The following is a 23,227-nucleotide window of genomic DNA, read 5'->3' on the forward strand; positions in this document are numbered from 1 at the left end:
GCATGGATGATCTGCAGTATACAGATCTAACAAGAAATCAGATCTAAGATCGTACACTTTTAATGTCCTTTATACACATACTTTGGTACCATCTGGATTTTGCCCATGAAACAGTCTGTTAATATTTCTGAAATTCATCTGTCATGCATGTTCATTTTATTTTGTTTCAAGGTGAATAACATTTAGGGATTTGTTCTTGTTTCCAACCCAGTAGGGAGATGTTCATTTTTTGCACCTAGGTCTCAGGGATTAAGGAGTTATCCTTATCAGCATTTCCTTGAAGTTGTACCAGACACAAAAATGTTTTGTATTACATACAGTTGGATGCCTTTCTGCTTCTCAGCTAAGAGCAGTTTAACCCTTTAATGTATACATGCTAGCAAACAGAAATGTACATGCATCTCAGTGACTATTTTTTCCTACATATATTCTAACAAACAGAAGTGTACGTGCATTTAACTAGCAAAGAGTGTACATACACAGTTGTATTTATATATATATATATATATATATATATATATATATATATATATATATATATAAAACAGTTCTCCCTTTTTGTTTTAAAACATAGAAAACCGTTTACATTGATATATATATATATATATATATATATATATATATATATATATATATATGGTCAGATCATAATTTTTATGATTTATTGAAAACACATTAGGAAACAAAACCTTTATTTTATTTTTTAATACAAGTTAACACACAGTTTTATATGGTTAACACAATGATAACCATTACTACTAGAATTGGATGAATTATTTAATTTAACAACTTTTTTTTCCTTTTGAAGACCATTCTGTGAAAATGTCCCACCAGTTATGAGCTGTAATTTATGACTTAGGATTGTTTTAGTAACCTTTTGTAATTGCTGAATTGTTTGCTTTTATTTATGACTCTATATACTGATGTTTTATACAGTGATTTTTAGTGAAAATTTTACATTAATTATTGACAATGCTTGGGGATTTATTGCATATGCATTGTAGCCTTGTTTTCTGGAATAAACACATATGTGTTATAAATGTTAAGCTTTGATTTGTTACTATACATACACATGAACTGAGGAGCAATTTCTGTGAACAGTTTAAAACTTGACAGCAAAATTGTTCATTTACACAGATAGAAAACATGGTTTATACACTGAAGAATGCTGTTTACATATTAAACCATTTGTTATCCAGCATACTCCGAGCATATTTATAAAACATTGCAGAAATTATTTATTTATTTATTTATTTACATTTGTTGACAGGGCTAGTCTAACTGGATACATGTCCATTTTCAGTAGAGGCCCGGGGAGAAAAGCTCCAAGCATAGACAGAAAAACTTATTATACAATATTAATATAAAAAATAAGCTATTATTAAGTACAGATAATAACAATATTGGTATATTTGTGAAAGAAAAAAAGAAAAAACAAAAAATATTCCCCCGGATTCACAAATCCTCTGTTTAAGACTAAATAAGTCTTACTCAGAAACTGCAGTTGAATGGTATGACGTCAGTGTGCCATGCATATTCATGAGAGCATGCTGACTCCACTCCAAGTCTAATATGGACTGTGCAGGAAGGCAGGGGGCGTGTCTGACGGCCGAGCAGTCCAAAGGTCCACGCCCCTGCAAGTGTCTGAATTGTGAAATGTCAACACACATGAGCGAGTCCGCTCAAATGTCTACGTACCCAACACTACACTCCCTGACATTGTAAACCCCCAGTACAGTTATAAAAAGTAAAACTTTAATTTTTTTTTCTAATTCCCGATATAGCTGCCCGTATTTGCGTGTGTTTGCGTGGGTGTGCCCATTGTTTAGCTGCAGTTAGCAATCTCGACATTGAAGAGCATAATAAGGAATGTTTATGCAAATTAAGCCAAACAGCAATAGCATAGTGGTACAGCCTTCACACAAAGAGGAGGCATTCACGGTTCGAGTACCACCACTCCCCTTTCTATTTTATGTTTTAAATTAGTATTTGAAAATATTCCTGACATATATGATTAAAATTTTACTAAAAAGCATTGAAATGGCCTGTGTATCAGTGAACAAAATGTACATTTATAAAGGATCCTGACATATAATTGTCTGCAATTAAGCAACGCTTTACCCAGTGCAATATAGTTGCCCGTAGTTAAGCAGCGCTTTACCCAGCGCAATACAGTTGCCCATAGCTAAATAGCACTTTACCCAGCACAATATAGTTGCCCATAGCTAAACAGCACTTTACCCAGTGCAATATAGTTGCCCATAGCTAAATAGCGCTTTACCCAGTGCAATTGGTTTGCGCGGAGGTGCGCGCCGCACTAACCAGTGCACCTTCAGGCAACATGGAGCAACGTAGAGCAAAGTTGCCTAAACACAGCCACACCCCCTAGCCTGTCTGGACAGTAGTAAAATAAAAAGCAATGATAAGGTTCGAACCCAGGACACTGTGCACCATAATCAAAGTACTGAACCACTAAAGCATGACAGCTTAGGATAAACAGCCACTGTTAACATACATATACTTATAAATGGTAGATTAACCATTGCTAAGCAGGTCTGCAGTCAGCCGAGATTTTTCAAAAATGGCCAATCACAAAAAAGTGCGGGAAATGCGGCATATTTAAGCCCCATAGGCGGGAATACTCACCATAACTGATTGTAGCTCCCATCTGTAGTTAGAATGGCTGGTGCTGGAGAGGGTACTCGCTTTCGAGTGCAACACTGGGCATCGAGGAGTCAAAATACATGGTTTGACTCCTTGTCCACCGTCATGAGTCAAGACTCCTGCAAGGCTAGTTCCAAGGGACGGAGTACAAAGCAGAGGCTTGGAACCGGTTAGCTCATGATCTCACCAGTGCCACAGGCGATCCTCAGACTGGTGAGCAGGTCTGTCACCACCATGCAGTCCTGAAGAGATGGAAGCAGGACCTACTGAACCAATGGATACAGGAGGCCCGTGACATGCAAGATACCCCACTACTGAGTAGGTAGCCATGGAATGCAGTATGTAAGACATGCTAATTTAGTCTATATAATGGATAGGTATGTCTCAATATCCCTTCATTTACTTCACAGCTACAGGTGTCTGTGCTGCGAATCAGCAAGCCTATGCAGATAGGCTGCTAAGGTTGTGCCACCAGGCAGGTTAGTAATTATTATGCATGTATTGTTATATAAAATAGGTGAGAGAGCCTGAAAGAAAGTGTTGTAGCCCAATAATACAGCCATAAAATGCCCTGAATAATTCCTCTGCATGTACTGTTATATAAAATAAGTCAGAGATCCAGAAAAAGAGTGTAGTAACCCATTAAGAAAGGTAAAATATGTCCGGAATAATATCTCTGCATGTACTGTCATATAAAATAAGTGAGCGAGCCTGAAAAAAATTGTTCTAACCTTTTAATAAAGGTATAATATGTCTTGAATATGTCTTCCGAATGCACTGTAATATCAAATAAAGGAGAGAGCCTGTGGAAAAGTGTGTAATGTAATTAATAAAGGTATAATACTTGGAGTGTGTCTGTGTCACTTACTTTGAAATGTTGTTTTACCCTTGCATTATACAAATAGTACTGTTGTAATAAGTGCTGTCAACCCACAGTTGGGCAGTCCCATATAAAGTGGTTGATGGAAGTGCCAGTAGCTGTGAAGCATATATACAGTCCTCAACAGTCAGTTAATGGCTGGCATGCATAAGTAAATCTGGCACACGAGTAGCTTGTTAATCTGTTCCCCAGAAATGTGAGTGTGCTACACGAAATTTAGGGTTCTGCAGAAATTTAACTGAAAATGTCACGTGAACACATCCAGATATGTAGATATAGAAATATAAATAAAATAAATAACTATGTAGCAGTAGCATCTGCATCTTGGACAGTTAGTATGTCAGATATAGGTCAGGTATATAATGAACTAGCCAAACCCATTACACAACCTAATGCATGTTGCCAAGAGTAATAATACATGTAGGGGATATACACATGCAGTCAATAGGAATGTAGTGTACACTAAAAGTACTTATAAGATGTTAATTGAGGTTTCTTTCTACACCCTACTGTATGTGTATAAACAATGCAATTCCACGCCTCAATGGGTATGCCTAATCTCAAAACATTTGTTGGGACATATGTCCTATTGTTCTATAAATATCTGCATTTACTTTGATGCATGTGCCCTGTTCAAACACGACAATCTTGGTGGCCTGTTGTCACCAATCATCCCTGCATGCTGTTGAAATGTCCACTGTCGTTCAATATATGCATGTGTTATGCTTGCTGTTCAACTGTTGGAACCTTGGTGTGTTGGGTTAATGGGAATATTACTGCATGCTGTTACAACTAGTTTGGAATGCTGTTGTTTATGTTGTAATTAAACACACCTAATCACAGAACGTATGGGAAGGCCGGTCCCAGCGGACTCACCTGTCCCTCCTCAGCTGGCAATTGCACCTGGCACCAGCAGGTCCGGTGCCCAGCCCGGGCTCCCCTCCTCCATTGGTCCTGTGCCACCTTTGGGTGGAAGCAATGCAGGGGATGGGGCTCATCCCCCCTGTGCAAGCGTGGGCAGAGAAGGGCCACCTGTCACCCTCCGAAGGGTCCGGGCTGTGGTGCGTAGGGAGATCCAGCGTTCAGTCGCTGATCCCCTACACCAGCTCGAGGCGAGAGTGGCGCGATTCACTGGTGAGCCTGCCCCTCCTAAGCAGCCCCCAGCACAACCACCCTCGGGGCTGTGAAGGTGCAGTGGTGACTGCCCATGGGTGGGGATCTCAGTTCCACTGTTACCATCTGTGGGCTCACGGGCTTGCGATTTCCAAACATCCGTCCATGTCAATTGTGTTCACCCACCCCATGTGTCATACTCCACCCCTATATGCATCTTGTTTGTCTTGTCTGTTTACCTCCCCAACATACCTCCCCAAATATACCTACTTCCTCTACCTCACTTTCCACTCTCACCTGAAAAAAAAAAAAAAAGGGCAATCTGTTCCCACAAAAGATTACGCCCCATACATAGCTGCCCATTTCGCACACATGTCCGCTGGACATGTAAACTGATAATTATAATTGGCAGTACAACATACTTTGTTGTCCTCACCCCTCTCTCAGGGGTGGAAGGTTTCAAATTTCACTCCAAATTTATTGCATATGCACAGCTGTTGCTGGTAAAGAAATGGGCAGCTATGGACCTTCCCTACACCCGTCCTGCACATCCCGAGCTTGTTTCCTACTGTCTTTCCCTCTTTGTGCCCCCTTTTTCACCAGTTTCCTATCTCCCCATTTTCTTTTCTTTTAAAGAAATTAGCGTGGGTGTTAGCGGGAGTAAGCACTTTTAAGCAGTAGTTAGCGGGTTTAAGCGAGTGTGCGCATGTGTGCGCTTAGCTAAGCATCACTAAGCATCATGCAAACCCGCTTACAGCTGCTTAAAAGTGCCTTAGTCACTCTGCATGGCAGGGCCCTTGTTCTGCTGAGCAGCAAAATAAAACACCTCTGTCAGTCTCGAACTCCGGACCTTGGACACACTAGACTGCATTAAGTACCACTAGGACACAGTAGATTTACAACAAGTTGGTGCTGTAATAAATATATCATACATTGCAATGAGTGAATGTAAAGGGAAAATAGGAATGTCATAACACAAATCTTGTTCTGTGGATCTTTACCAGCAATTGTTGTGGAATTGCATGACATGACTGTGAAAAGAGAACCAGCCATTCTAGCAGGAAATAATGTTACAGTAGCACTTTACAAACCCCACACAGTATCAGAGCAGGATAAACACTGGCATATTTGAATATGGCAGAGGCCATACTTCCCAACTGTGACTGTTTTTCAGGGATGTCCCTGATTCCTAAACAAATGTTAGCTTTGTCCCTCAGAATCCCTCTGAAAAGTACTGACGGTAGGCCAAAGAGTGGGGAATTACACTTAATGAATAATGTCAATAAGTAATAGTACACACTTCATGCACGTCAGAAAAGGTGTATTAATACATATGCTCTGATTCTCTCACAGTCTCAACTTAATGTCTGTAATATATTACAGGTGTACCCCACTTATATGTACCTTTCCCTGAGGCTGTTCAAATATATACCTGAGTGTATCAGAGGCCTGGCAGAGGCAGAAACACACAGGCATTTCAGCTTGTCTGCTGTTACACACTCTGCAAATAGCTTTGGAACAAGTCTCACAAGCATACCCTTATGTAGGAGCACAACACAGAAATATCAAAGGATGTAGCCATGTACTGTTAGCAACCAACTGTGACAATGCCATTGTTCCAGTGCAGAAAAGACTGGTGTGGTGCACAGACAAAGAATAATAGGCTAACCTCTGGCTACCATCTGGATATGTCCACAAGTGGGAGCTACGCAGACAGACTACTTGCCTTGTTAGACTAACAGGTACACAGCAACCCTGTATGTTCAGCAAGATAAACATCACACAATAATATATAATGCTCTCTGTACTTCTGCACCCCTACCCAAAAGGACAATATACCTGTGTATTCAGGCTCTACCAAGGGTGTAGGTAGGCATACTCAGTACTGAAATGTGTCCAGTTGTCTTGAGCAGCCCATGCTAATGTCAACACAAATAAACAACAAACTGTTCAGAAGTGAGGTAATTAATATTTACAGTATAGTAGTTCACAAACAGTTCATGTGCCAGAGGAATACATTGCAATAACTACTTTTGTATGGCAGTTAATTGTCTAATTAGAAAAGAAAGTACATACTCCCATGTATCTTGTGTAAGTGTGTGGAGGGATGAGTAAAATTCTACACTGACAAGTGTGTACTAGAAGCAGCAACATTCAGGTTTGAGTACAATGTGCAAATCACTGGCTACAACCCTAGCTTCAGCGATAAGAAGTATACCAACCTTCTGACTGACACAACGGTGTCCACAGTAAACAAGCATGGGCCCCACTTTGGAAAGCTGAAAGGGCTACGCCTACCTAACCTAGCATTTTATAGCAGTGGGCTGCTATGACAGTGAGTAGTGCAATTACCACACAGCAGGCTGCATGCAATTAGTAAATGGTGGGCACCAATTGGTGCAGAGGCCATCACATGCACATGTGCAGATACCTATAAAAGCAGGCTGTACTTGCTGTCTACACATGCAATAATCTCATTGCAGCAAGAGAGAGGGAGAGAGATAGAGACAGAGGCAAAGACACAGACACAGACAAAGACAGACAGAGAAACACAGAAAAAGAAAGAGCAACAGAGAAAAAAACAAACATTTCCTTTAAAAACAAACGGAACACAGCAATACAAAAGAAAGGTATGTAACACATATGTATTTACTGGCATGTAGTAGATGTTTATGAAAAGTACTCTACATACTGTGAATCATCCATATGTGGCAGCAGTACATATCTCTATGTATCTGTACATGTGCATAGGGCAAGGGACATACTGTAACTGTTTGTGAAGGGTGTACATATATACGTTGTTGAATGTTGTTATGTGCATATTTCTATGTAGGTTGTAGTGTGTGGAAAAGAAAATAGCATGCAGTGCTGGTATAAGACATGTGGTGATTAAACGCTGTGGGTATGCTCTGTCAGTTTTGCAGTGTTGTAGCAAGTGAGGCCTGCTAAAGCTACTTGGGCTGAGGACACCTTCAATGCAGTCTACACAATACTATGCAATATTATTACATAACTGTATATCTCACAACTGTCGCATAAGTGATATTCCCACCATGAATAGTGGACTGTATATGTGCCTATATGTACATCTATATGTACAGCAATGGATGTTTATATGTATGTGTGTATGTATGTGTGTATATATATATAGATATATACAGATATATATATATATATATATATATATATATATATATATATATATATATATATATATATATATATATATATATATATATATATATATATATAGATAGAGGGAAAGAGACATGGGGAATACTTACTGCGACAGGTGCCTGGCGACCAAGGTATGGACTGAAGCTCAGTGTTGACACTGCAGTGCCATCCCTTCTTGCCAGAACACTGTACCCATTAACTACCACATAGGTGGTAGTCTACCTAACACTGAAGGTGTGATAAGGGAACATGGGACACAGGTGGACAGTAGCCTCCCCTTTGATAATCACAGTGCCACGCTGATCATGTACTCTGTCTACGTGGTACACGTCATCACAAAAGGTGTGTCATCTAGGGAACTATAGGTCAGTGTTCCCCTCTACTTATCACACTTAAAACCCATTAGAGAGTACAATGCCAACTACAGCAACTGGGAAGGCCACAGACATACCTCACAAAGAGTAATACCAGCCTCAAACAGATGCCCTATGCAGACTGACTCACAAAACCACAGCTACACTGTGTTGCATAGCGCCTACCGAGAGGTGACCTCTGCCTAACATACTGAGCTATGTTATACCCATAGCTGTTGGACATCCTCCATGTAAACATATTACAATCCCTCCCAGATACACGCTCTAGGGCCTTACACCTTGTCAGCTCACTATACAGCACATGCTGGAGGGATAGAGTCCTAACTCAGAGACATGCCATACTCTGGAACAAACCACCTATCAATAGCAAACAAAGCTCCTCATTAGCAGTTGTCATAAATACTCCTGATGATTGTTTGGGAGATAGGAAATACACCCCGGGAATCACCTCTGTGGCTCTGGTTGACAGGGGCAAGTGAAATTAAATTACATGTGTGTCAAAGGCCAGGGTGGCGTATGGCTAGGTTGCTGTAGGCCCTAGGGCCAATAGCGTATTACCTACCCATGACACGAAGCACACACACATGTACTTACTGCAATAATTGCTATGTGTGGTTGACTGAGTGTGATGGTTAATGTGTTGGTGAATGTGTGCAAGGTCTGTAAAGGTGTGATAGCTTAGTGTGAAATTGTTTCTGTCATGGTAGTTTGTGTCCTAGCTGTGATCCCAGCAAAAGATGTGTATGCTATTGCTAGGCAGAAAAAGTAGTATGGCATATGGTGTGACGTAGTCCCTTGTTGTCGACTGTGGTGTCCCATTGTAGGCTAAAGCAATACATGTATGCTTAGTGAGTGGTACTGCTGGTGAATCCAACTCCCACATGAACTGTAGTACTACCTGAAGCTGTAGGCCTAAACAGTACAGTATGGTGTATGGTCACATTGCTTGGAAACACTGTTTTGTGTCTTCCCTGTAGTCCTCACAGATTACATACCTCAGGCATAAGGTTTTGTAAGTAGTGACGCACAGTACTGTATGGTACACAGGTAAAGCTCATCTGGGTTGGCATACATGTGTGTGTTGTATGTATGTCTGATGTGTGTGTAATTATAACTGTACCATGCCCTCAATCATATCTGTGTTACAGGGTATACGTGTGTATCTAGCAACATGTATAGTCTAGTACAGCAGTATGCCACCTATATCAACAACTGTGCACATATGTTAGGCAGGGGTTTGGCATCAAAGACTACTGTGGTATACTGGTAATACTGTAACTGTACTTTACATTCATTGCAATGGATGACATCTTTCTTCATCCATTAGCTTGATATATATAACTCCTGTGGCTACGTGGTGCATTGTGTCACATACAGTGTGCCATGTACTGTTGTATAGTCTTACATACTGGTTTCACTTTGTTGCTATGCAGAACATGGTTTAATATATAGAATGTGCCAGGCACTGTCAGGCAGTTGTGGGCTGAGAACTGATATGTGGTATTAAAAGTGTGTATCTACTGACAGCCAATAGGTTACTATCTATGGCATTTCATTGATGTCTGTACTTTAGAATGTTAAGTGTGCCACATGACTTGCTCACAATTATTGTTTTATTGTCTTCCAGGGACATGTCTCACAATCGCAAACCTGCATATTCCCCTGAAGAGGAGGAAATAATCCTAGACGCCCTACTACAACATCACACCCTGCTGTTCTCCAGAACCCGCCAGGACCAGCATGGGCGCACTGCACTGTGGCAAGATGTTGTCCGTCAGGTGAATGACGTAGGCATGCATAACCGGACTTATGAGCAGGTACGCCATCACTGCAGTGATTTAATTAGACATGTCCGACAGCATGCCTCCGATGTCCACAGACAACAGCTTGCCACAGGTGGTGATGCAGCATCACATCCACCCCTCACCAGAGTGGAAGAGCTGCTCCTCAGCGTGGTGGCTCCTGGCCAACCACTACAACAGACATGTGTCATCATGGAGGCCGGAGTCACCCAGCAAGTTGACTCAGAGCGTGCAGGTAACATGGCATATCTGTAGACTACTGTTAGCTCGATTGTTAGAACATGCATATGTCAGATGTGTACTGTGTATTTAGAAGATGTGGAGCCTGGTGTTGTGCAATACTGATAATTTGGTACATAATCTGTATGCCTGTGACTGTCACCCGTTGTACTACTGTAAAATTGCAAACTCACAGCAACAATGCCATAGTTGTTGACACTGACAAACTGTCTCATATCCTTGTAGGTCCCTCTGGTGTGTCAGCAAGACAGCAGACCCATGCTGGTGAGTGTTCTACATTTAATATAGCAAATAACATGTGCATGTCATAGGAGAGTTGTAGGCCATATACACATGTAAAACACCTACACATAATGCATGCTCTGCATGTTTTCTGTGGGACTATGCACATACCAGTAACATGAGTAGCTGCCTCAAACACATGCAATAGACAGAGCATCCCAACCAATTGTGGTACACTGTAGTGGACATTGTATAGGCAGAGTCAATACACATGCACACAACATACACCACTTTGTCATATGCAGTAAGTGTTAATATGATACACATGGCGTATTTAGACACCTGCTGTAAGGTCAGACTCCAGTATCCCAAATGTCATCCACACAGCACACATACTATACCTGAGGGGTAGAGGCCTATCATGGGGTGGTGCGACACTCTTCAACACACAACACATTCATGTTAGGCAATGCTCCCTAATGAACACCTTACATACCCATGTAACAACTGCCTGTGAAATAGTTAATGTAGCCAAAGTGGTGCAGGTCAGGTACAGCAAGATAGTTGCCAGTGTGGCACACATTAGTGGCCTTGAGTGACCACATGATGCTGCCTGATGATGGCTCATGGTACTACACTACATCCAGTTACAGTAACTACAGCACTACACATAGCATTCATTGCTATACACCTGACAGTTGTGTGCATCCGGCCATGGTATGTATACCTATGAGTGATGGTGCACAGGACTTTGGAAAGCATTTAATACTTGCACAGCAATGTTGTGTCTATGTACACATTGTGTTCCAGGGTGAGGCCAATCATTGAACAACACACATGCATCAAAGACATGTATACTGTTATTAACAAGGACTCTCTACACTCGCACTACATGCTATTGAGCAGCACACATCCTGCATGCTGACACGTGTGATAGGACTCTTTGGCTTTTGATACTGTACTCCACCATCAACCACTAATGAGTATGTTCTGGATTGCTGTTGGTGTGTGTGTGTGTGTGTGTGTGTGTGTGTGTGTGTGTGTGTGTGTGTGTGTGTGTGTCAACTTTACTGAGTAGTGTATTTGTATGCATGTGTTCATGTGTGCATATGTGCATGTGTTCATGTGTTCATGTGTGCATGTGTGCATGTGTGCAAACATCATGTACAGATTGTAAAGTGTGTTTCCTGTCTTCCTCTCACAGGTGCTGAGGTTGTGTTGGTTGAGTGCAGTAGGGTACCTGAAGACACTGCCACAAATAGTGGAAATGATGATACATGTGTTGTGACACAGGCAGGTTTGACCGGGTCTGTCGTTGGTCCGCCAATCGACAGTACACAGCTTTCCACCCCATCTATGTGCACATTCATACTGCCAATACATCCCTCAACACCAATGGCCTTAGCTGAGGGACAGCATACAGTAGGCATTGACCAGGATAATGTGGCATCTATGGCACATGCATCCCCTCACAGCAGCCATACCCAGACACCTGGAATGGTACCACATAGGCAGATGTCCAGGGGTTCTCGTGGGAGCACTGCTGGTCGTAATGCCCCTGGCAGATGTGCCCCCACAGGTCTTACAACCTCAGGTATGTTCCGGGCTGTAATGCAGGCACAGGCACGTATGGAACGGTACACCAGATATCGACTAAGGGCGCAGAGGGCCCATAACACCGCTATCAATGACAGTATCCATGACCTTGCCAGTGCCGTCCGTAATTACACAGAGGTCATTGATAGACATTGGGGGGAGACACTAGATGTCCTCCGCAATGCCATGTCCATGTGCCAGGAAAGTGCAGGACGGCTGAGATGTCAACGTGGATGTATGCCAGCAACATCATCAGCTGGCAGTCATCGCGGACAACACACAAGTCACAGCCGCTCCCGTAGTGGCAGTACCAGCCCCAGCAATGTTGGGGCTGGGCTGTCAATAGACCGTCCTAGAAGACCACGTGCACGTGGCTCTGGCCAGTCCCAGCAGGGACATGGGTCCAGTCGACATCCCTCTGCCTCTGATGATAGTACCCAGTCTGGCTTAGTACCCGATACTGTCCGTGGCACCCCTGCCAGGCACAGGTACTGTGTCCATGGCCAGAGACAGTGATCTGTACAGCCTGGCAGGTACAGTCTGTGGCTGTCCCACAACCTCCCATATTTGGCAGCCACATGGTGGAACTGTGTGTATGCAGACACACACACACACATAAACCAAACACCTAGGGCTAACACATACACACACACATTACATCAACATTGACCCATGCTGTACTGTTGTTCCTCACACACACACACACACACACACACACACACACACACACACACACACACACACACACACACACATGTCGATTGGATGGGTCATTGTCGGGCTCTGGCAAACCAACAACACACCCTGTGCATATGATGAAACTGTGCCACCTCCTGTCATCTGTAACACTGATGCAGGAACAGGCTAACATGGTGCTGATGCACAGGGTGACTTAATAGCAGTGTAGCAATGTTAGCATGTTGTCAACAGTAAAGTGTAATGATATCCTTGTAGGTATATCTGAGCAGGCATGATGCATTAAAGCTATGATTATCAATGTAGTATTGTTTACACCAGTGTTAATTCCAAAAATGTATTGTCCGCCCATGTGCCACTTGGCTGATGTGTGTAGTTCTGGCAGCATGTGTTGGTGAGTGGACAGTACATGTGTGATGCGTGCAGTACAGATTTGCAGGTGTACATTTGTGAACATGGTGGAGGTGCACTGTCTGCATGTACGTGCATAGTGGACACATGGGAAGGGTGACATGCCCTGTATTACACAGTGTTAACACTTCATAGTTTCTATTGGTGGCCAGTATGCATTTTACTACACATATGTTTCAACTTGGGTACACGTATGTATGACATGGTTTGACACTATGCTGTGGGTGATACTGTTAATATCGGTCATTGGTTTACATTCTGGTAGTATACACAACCTCAACAGCCTGACTATAACCAATCGTTAGATGATGTCTTAACAACTGACACACAGATGTAGGATACACAGTAGCATTTGGATCCTTCCGGTACTATACTATACCAGTAACCAGCGGTATTGACCGCCACCCATTCCTAGGACCACTCCTGTTTGGCATGTAGCCCTTTTAGGTACAAGCAAACACACTAGGGATATGTCCATCCACATCTGGTAATGCATACAGTGGCCTACAATGCATTCTCCGGATGAGACACTTATCCTCCACAAGGGTATCATACAGACAGATACCTGTTGACCAACCCATGCTGTAAAGCTATAAGCCAACTATAGCATAGTCATCCACATTTACTAAACATAGTATCCCGACAGTACCACATAGGTAGTAGCCCACAACATGTAGAAGGGGTACCGATGTGTACATACAGCCACATGTTATGTCATCTGTCCTTTGGTATTCACATTTCCAAAGGTATTCTGAAGTCCCTCGTGTATCACATAAGCAATAAGGGGTCTGTATGCATATCCACAAAGTTGTTGTACACCTATAATGAATGTCCATTATTAACAGACTTTGTTGTGTTTGAACATGTCTGAAATATACCCCAGGCATGAACCCTCACTCACACTATTCTATAGAAACTGTCATGGGTGTGTGTGACACAGATGACCTAGGCCACAGATCACTACAGTGGCTGGCCTTGTCACAAACATACAAATGTGACCTAAGGTCTGAGAAGCAGTAGCACAATCTGTCAAAGGTAACAGATGTAGTCATGTAGAAAGCAGGCTTCACACCTATGAACTAATTGAGGTCACATGTACATATATGTATTTGTCACATAGATACCTGAAGTGCGCAATGCACATACTGTTGTTTTACTGATATGTCATACAGTAGTAAAAGCAAAACCCACAACACATTGCCCAACAGTGTCACACACACACACACACACACACACTCAGCAATTGCAGGATTCAAACCCCTACCTAACTATGTTATGATACTAGAGAGATACACATTAACACAACGCGCTATATGCTTTACTGGGAGTTTTCATTTCCACTGCTGTATTTGTGGGATGCTGACATCATCAGACTTGCCAAAGAGGAATTTACCTCTTTTAATGTGTTTTCCTAGTCTCCAAAAAGGGCACTCCTCTCAAAGGAAATCACACACAAACATACACCCCCCCCCACACACTCAATCAGCAATTGCAGGATTCAAACCCGTACTTAACTATGATATGATACTAGAGAGATACGCATTAACACAACGTGCAATATGCTTTACTGGGAATTTTCATTTCTACTGCTGTATTTGTGAGATGCTGACATCATCAGACTTGCCAAAGAGGAATTTATCTCTTATAAGGTGTTTTCCTAGTCTCCAAAAAGGGCACTCCTCTCAAAGGAAATCACACACACACACACACACACACACACACACACACACACACACACACACACACACACACACACACACACACACACACACACACACTCAGCAATTGCAGGATTCAAACCCCTACCTAACTATGTTATGATACTAGAGAGATACACATTAACACAACACACTATTTGCTTTACTTGGTGTTTGCATTTCTCCTGCTATATTTGTAGGATGCTGACATCATCAGACTAGACAGGGTAATGTGTGTGCACTTTGTTTTATGCAATCCCAGGACTGAACCATGGAGGACAGCAGGTGTTAACAGCTTGAACAGGACTCCACAATTCTTAGCTTGTGTGATCTATCTGTGGACCAATTGCCAATCCATCATATGACAGTACATATTTATGCACAGATTGTTGATTTTGTGGATACGACATGTGTCTGGGATGTTGGAAAAGGGCTATTCACAGTCTATGTGGGATGCGTGTGGCTCATTTCAGTGATGTATGTCCTGGGTGGCTGCCTTGCAAACAGTCTAGCAGGTTTGGGAACCATGATCTGCCCATGACCAAACCAAAGTTGGTAGGGTTGTGTGTTTGTTGGCTTCCAATAGCTCTGTTTATGACTTCAATCATGATGGACTCCATGGCCTTGCAGATCAGACTTCATAGGCTTATAGGACTATAGTTCCCATGGTCTGTTGTGCACCAACACTTGTGGGGTGTGCCATATGTTGCTGTAACTCATTCAACAGTTTCATATCCTGTAGAGAGGGTGAGGCTCAACAGACTGTTCAGGTGCAGGGTCTGTTTGTTCTGCAGTTCACTTATGACACATATAGGGAAACAATGTAATCCAACTGAAGCCACGTTTTCAGCTTTGGAAGGAGCTGTTTACACATTCTACATGTGATATCTCCTGGTATGATGATAGGGCCTTTTGTCAGTGGGAGGTGGGTATGTATGTATGCACCTGTCTGACAGGATGTTGGCATTGTCAGTCATTTACAGTTGGCCCTGACTCAGGACATATATGAGTGTACATTGCTATTTATGACATAGTTGAAGGAAGTGTCATGGTTCTGTCTGGACTCCTTCGCAGATAATCTTTCCAAAACACCAACAAACTTAAGCACTAAACCCTTGTTATACTCTTTTACACACTTAACACTCTACTGATCCTTTTTGATCAGTCAAAAGAGTATTTCATCATAATATCCTGACATGTCCAAAGGTCAGTTTCGTGTGTACTCTCCAGTCCAGCTGGTGAATATGGGAATTTTGAGGCAATGTTACAACTGCCTTATGTACACAGACAACCCTCTCCTCCACCCAACAAACTCAGATATATGTGAGAGATGCAACTATATAGACAAACAGGAGGCTGAGTTCTCTTGACCCATGACTGGCACAGTCTATCAGGAGGAGAAGGTAACCACACACACCACAAATCCAGTCTTACATAGACCTATAGCAACAGCAAACCAAACACATAAACACACAAAGACATACTCGGAGGCTCTAAATAAAAATCTTCCTAAGCAGCAGAGACCTCCAAAGTAGACACTCAAACAACTGCTACCCCACAACAATACCCACATATCACATAGTTCACAAAGTCAGTGTGCCACACAGCCACTGCCCTTAAGGCTAAACAACACACCTAATACACTTGTAATAGGTGACTCTATTGTCAGATACACTGATGTCCCACTCACCAGGTTGAATAAGGAGAAGGTCACTGTAAGCTGTCTGTCAGGTGCCAGGATCCGCCACATAACACATGCACTCAGGTCACTCCAAAGCAAGTACAAATATGGCTCCGTCATTGTCCATGCTGGTGTGAATGACCTGAAACGTTCCTCCCTGGACTACATGAAAAGAGATATAGAGGAGCTCTCTGATTATGTAGCCCAGGCTGGTATGACCCTGACCTTGAGTAGCATCTTACCTTCACCAAGAATGATGCCACAGTATAAAGACAAAATGATCAATTTTAACAGTTGGCTAACATATTGGTGTCATTCAAAGGGGATCCAGTGTCTGTCAGCCTGGGATGACATGCTCGACAAGCCATGTTGCTTCACTAGGGACGGCTTGCACCTGTCACCCCTGGGCTTTTGAATACTGGCCAAGGCTCTTGCCACCCCCATAGTGCCTTTTTTAGCAAGGCTCAAAAGACAAACCCACCTCCATAGACAATACAAGGTAAAAGAAACTAAGGGTAATGCTGCTCAATGCCAGAAGTCTAAACCTCAAGATGCACGCACTCAAGGCTCTCCTCAGTATGGAGCATATTGCTACCTGTGCAGTAACAGACACCTGGTTCAAGGCTCCCAAAAGCACCCCAGCACTACCAGGTTATACTTCATACCATGCTTTTCGGCCACAAAACTCAGACCGAACCACAAAAATAGGGGGAGTATCCATATACATCAAAGATACACACACCTCCAGGTTAGTAGCACTGCACAAAGCATCAGAGACCATCCATGTGCAACTAACAGTGGGCAAAACTGCCTTTCAGTTTGTAGCCTGCTACAGACCACCCTCCCAAACTTAGGAACCCCACTCGGCTTTCCTGAGAACACTGGAGAATATGAAGGTCTCTCCAAACACCATTATATTGGGTGACTTCAACTACCCAAACATTGACTGGGAATACTACTCAAGCCCCAACACCCTCGCCCAACGGTTCCTAGAATTTATAAACTCAAATGCTATGGAAAAACTGGTCACCACCCCCACAAGAGGGGAAAACATATTGGACCTGGTCATCACCAACATGGGGACTCTATGTTCCACACCAGAGGTATACCCCTCATTGGTAAGGTCAGACCATAAATTTATCTCACTGGACATCCATATCCCATCCCCACCCCCAGCCAAGGTAATCTCGGTGAAGAACTTCTCAAAAGCAAACGTCACAATTCTCAAAACTGAGGTGGTATGCTTCAAAGAACCCGGGCTAGTGGAAAATATGGCTCAAACCCCAGAATCCTTTACAAACACATTCTATGGACACCTACATGAATGCATGGATCGTGCTATCCCAAATAAAACCAAGACTCACTCCTCCAAAGGCAGGGGACCTGTCTGGTGGACCCCGGCCATAAATAAGCTATACAACAAAAGGAGGAGGCTACTACATGATAGAGCACAATCCCAAAAAGGGAATGCATCTCTGATCAGTACTAGCAAGAAGCTACGATCACTCATAAAATCATCTAAGGCCAGCTTTGAAAGAAAAGTTGCACAAGACACTAAGTACAATCACAAGGCCTTCTTTAGTTATGTCAGGAACCAGGGTGGCAACTCCCAGATATGCTCTGAGTTAGTGCAAAATGACAAAAAATACACTGAACCCACAGATATTGCCAACATCCTGGCAGACAGGTTCAGTGTAAATTTCTCCCTCCCATCCCCCCAAAAGAGCAAATGTCCATCCCAACAGAGTGTAGCCTCCCTGACATCACAGATGAACAGGTGAGAGCTGCACTCTCCAAAGCAAAAAACACAGCATCAATGGGACCGGATGGTGTCCCGGGCTGCATCTTACACGAGCTTCATGAAGAACTTAACCCTCACATAAAGTCACTGTTCAATATCAGACTTACTACAGGATATGTACCCAAGGAATGGCATACAGCAACAGTGGTCCCGCTCCACAAAGGTGGTGCCACAACGGACCCAGGACACTATCGCCCTATAAGCCTGACTAGCCTGGTCTGCAAAGCTATGGAGCGTATCATCATGGAACTCATAAACAAAGACTTCAGGAACCTCCAGACACTGGATCCTACCCAATTCGGCTTTGTTAAGGGCAGATCTTGCCTCTTGAACCTGGTCGACTTCTTTGAAACAGTTACCAGGGCCATAGACGTAGGGAAGGTAGTCCACACAGCCTACCTGGACCTCGCAAAAGCCTTCGACACAATACCCCACCCAGGCATCATAAATAAGCTCACCAGCTTAGATATCAACACATATGTCACAAGATGGATTGCAAACTGGATCAGGGATAGCACCCACATGGTTGGAATTGCAGGTGCCATGTCAGACTCTACACCAGTTACAAGTGACATCCCACAAGGCTCAGTCCTGGGACCTCTCTTGTTCAGTATATATTTCTCTGAGGTACAGGCTAACACGGGAGGACTATGGCTGACCAAGTTCGCAGATGACTACAAACTGGGTGCCATAATCAACTCTCCAGCTGACACAAGCATCCTCCAAAAGCATCTCACAGAGATGGACAACTGGTGCCAGAGCCATGGCCTAAAGCTAAATGCCATAAAATGCATAGTCATCCCCTTTGGGAAAAACAAAGTGCCCACAAATTACCACATAGGTGGTAATCCATTAAGTACGGGAGAAGTAATTAGGGATTTGGGGACCCAAGTAGATAGTAATCTCTCCTTTCACAATCACGTTGCCAAAGTGGTTAGAAAGACCTTCTATATAGCCCACCTTATCCCAAAAGGTTTCACATCTAGATCAAGAGAGGTCATTGTGCCCCTCTACTCATCAGGCCCATAATTGAATACAATGCCCCATTTGGGATGCACCTTACCCGACACCTGCAGCAACTGTAATGACCCCAAAAGTACCTCACCAAGTCGATCAAGGGACTCAAACAGATGCCCTAGGTAGTTTGGCTAAAGAAACTCCAGCTTTACTCAGTTGCTTACCTCCTACTCAGATGCGATCTGTGCCTGACGTATAAAGCCATGTCCAACCCAGAATTAATGGACATGCTCCACCTCAGGATATCCAAATCCCTTAGAGCTACACGCTCCAGGGACTTAAACCTCAGCACAGAAATTAATAGGACATGCTGGAGGGACAGATTCATATCCCAGAGGCTCCCCTCACTCTGGAACGAAATCCCAGTCCAAGTTAGGCAGAGCCCCTCACTGACCCTCTTCAAGAGAAATTTTGATGAGTGGATGGGAGATTGTAAGTTTACCCCTGGGATCTCTTCTGGGTCCCTGCTAGACAGAGGCACAATAAACTAACCATAAAAGGGCTATCTTGTGTGACCTACTATTCAAAGGCACAGTCTACTAATCTAAAAGGGTGGTGAAAGCCAAACACACTCTGCCTAGGCTTATAAATGCCCTAGGGCAGATAGCCTAATATCAACCTATGAACCTATGAACCTACGATAATGTTTGGAGTGCACATTGTTTATTGATGATACTGATTGCAGGTTTTTTATCTTCTTTGCTTTCCCACTTTCTATGAACAACCTAAGTATCTGTAGTACATATTTGATTATGACAGGGTTCCAATATATTATATATGTGTCTGTTGTCATATAACTGTGTGCACAAGGCAGGATTGGTGAATAGTGAGAGGTTCGTGGGTTAACAGATGCAACTGCCAGATATGTGTGGCCCACTGCTGTACTCAGTCATGGCCTAAGTGTGTGAGCATGCCCAGTTTGGCCTTTCATTGTTTTGTTGCCTGACGTTTGTCTCATTTATTCAAGTGTGTGAGCATGCCCAGTGTGACCTTTCAGTATGTTGCTGTCTGAAGTCCACTACATTTGTTAATGTGTGTGAACATGCCCAATATTAACATTTATACTATATGTGTGTTGAAAATCAAGTTATATTTTTACTGCAGGGCTCACCTTTGTGTCATAACTCAACAGGGATTATGCTGTGCCTGCAGGGTTTCCATGAGACACTTTGCATAGACTTATCAACATTTCTTCATACAGACTGACCAGTGATATGCTGTCATGGTTTAGTGGTTCAGTACTGTGACTATAGTGCACAGTATCCGGGGTTCGAGGCCTGTTACTGCTTTATATTTTCATACTGGGCAGACCAGACTGCTTAAGGACCAGTAAAGCAAATATGAGCATGTTTACCTGCTTTTGCTCAACTATGCCCAACTTTGACCAAACTTGCCCAACATTGCTCAGCGTTAACAAACATTGCTGAATGTTGCCCAATATTGCTCAACATTGCCCAAAGTTGTGCTAGTTAGTGTGCGCAATTTTGTTTACATATACTAAATAGTGGTAAAAGCTGTTTAGCACTGCTATATATTGCTTAAAACATGGCAATCATGCCTCAGGTGGTGCTGCAGGGCTGCCTATGTCAGATGCACATAGTACAATCCCTATACATGTTTGAAAACAGGAAGTGTCAAGTTAGGCATCCCTTTTACTATATGTGCGAGTCAGAGAGAGGTATAATTTCCAGGGTTCCTACTGAGCCAGTGTCTGTGCTATGCGTTGCCTCTTTGCCAAGGCCAAAGCATACTGGGCACACCTCCTTCTGCCTACTGGGGCAGGCTCAGGTTGTTCCTCCTCTGAGTCATGCTCTGCCTGTGATGGCTTTGGCAATGGTGGGGGGCTGTTTGGCCTGGACCTATGCTGCTCCTGCTGCAGCTGTTTTCGCAGAATCATATTATGTAGCATAGCACATACCATGACAATTTGGGTACATGTAGTTGGTGCGTACTGCAAGGCTCCACCAGATGTGTCCAGGCACCGGAACCATGACTTGAGCAGCCCAAACACATGCTCATTTACATTTCATGTTTGTGCGTGTGCCTCATTATGGCATTCCTGTTCAGGTGTGTGTGCATTTCTGATGGGTGTCATCAGCCACAGCTCTACTGCATATCCAGCATCCCCTACTAGGTGACCATGAGGGATGTCCCCATTGGAAAATGTCTGGTACAGCTGTGTCAGATGCCAGATATGGGAATCATGGTAGCTTCCAGGGCAGCCAGCACACACATTCAGTATTATGCCCTGGGCATCGCACATGACCTGGCATTTGATGGAGGGGAAACCCTTGCGGTTAAAGTAGGCCCTACCCCGCTCACCAGCTGGTGCTTTGATGCATATGTGCGTGTAGTCTATTGCACCAACTACCTCAGGGTATTCCACTATTTGCTGGAAAAGACGCATAGGTTCATAGGTTCATACTAGGCTATCTGCCCTAGGGCATTTATAAGCCTAGCCAGAGTGTGTTTGGCTTTCGCCACCCATTTTAAATTAATTTTGCTATGCCCTTTTTTGAGGTTAGTATACTGTGCCTCTGTCTAACAGTGACACAGAAGTGATACCCGGGGTAAACCTACGATCTCCCATCCACTCATCAAGATTCCTCTTGAAGAGAGTCAATGAGGGACTCTGCCTAACCTGGACTGGGATTTTATTCCAGAGTGAAGGGAGCCTCTGTGTTATGAATCTGTCCCTCCAGCATGTCCTATTTATTTCAGTGCTGAGGTTCAAGTCTCTCAAGCGCGTGGCTCGATGGGATTTGGATTTTCTGTAGTGCAGCATGTCCATTAATTCCGGGTTGGACATTGCTTTATACATCAGGCACAGATCGCCTCTGAGCAGGCGGTATGCCACTGAGTAGAGCTGGAGTTTCTTTAACTGGACAGCATATGGCATTTGTTTGAGCCCTTTGATCCTCTTGGTGAGGTACTTTTGGGGTCTTTCCAGTTGCTGCAGGTGTCTGGTAAGGTACATCCCAAAAGGGGCATTGTACTAAATTATGGGCCTGATGAGGGATGAGTAAAGAGGCACAATGACCTCCCCTGATCTAGATGTGAATCCCTTCATGATTAGGTGGACTATATAAAATGTTTTTCTAACCACTTTGGCCATGTGGTTGTCAAATGAGAGATTGCTATCAACTTGGGTCCCCAGGTCCCTAATTACTTCTTCTGTACTTAATGGATTACCACCTGTGTGGTAATTTGTGGGCACTTTGTTTTTGCCAAAGGGGATGACTATACACTTTTTGGCATTTAGCTTGAGGCCATGGCTCTGGCACCAGTTGTCTGTTTCTATGAGGCCCTTTGGAGGATGCTTGTGTCGGCTGGAGAGTCGATTATGGCCCAGTTTGCAGTCATCTGCGAACTTGGTCAGCCACAGTCCTTCTGTGTTGGCCTGTACCTCCGAGAAATATATACCGAACAAGAGAGGTCCCAGGACTGAGCCTTGTGGGACGCCACTTGTAACTGGTTTGGAGTCTGACATGGCTCCAGCAATTCTAACCATGTGGGTTCTGTCCTTGAGCCAGTTTTCAACCCATCTAGTGACATAGGGGTTTATATTTAAGCTGGTGAGCTTATCTATAATGCCCGAGTGGGGTATTGTATCGAAGGCTTTTGCAAGGTCCAGGTAGGCTGTGTGGACCACCTTCCCCTCGTCAATGGCCTTGGTGACTGTTTCACAGAAATCGACCAGGTTTAAGAGGCAGGATCTGCCTTAACAAAGCCAAACTGGGTAGGATCCAGTGTCTGTAGGTCCCCAATATCTTTATTTATGAGGTCCATGATGATCCTTTCCATAGCTTTGCAGACCAAGCTAGTCAGGCTTATGGGGCGATAGTTTCCAGGATCC

The sequence above is a fragment of the Protopterus annectens genome, chromosome 3.part0 (assembly GCF_019279795.1).
Source record: "Protopterus annectens isolate FY-2018-M chromosome 3.part0, PAN1.0, whole genome shotgun sequence".
NCBI lineage: Eukaryota > Metazoa > Chordata > Ceratodontiformes > Protopteridae > Protopterus > Protopterus annectens.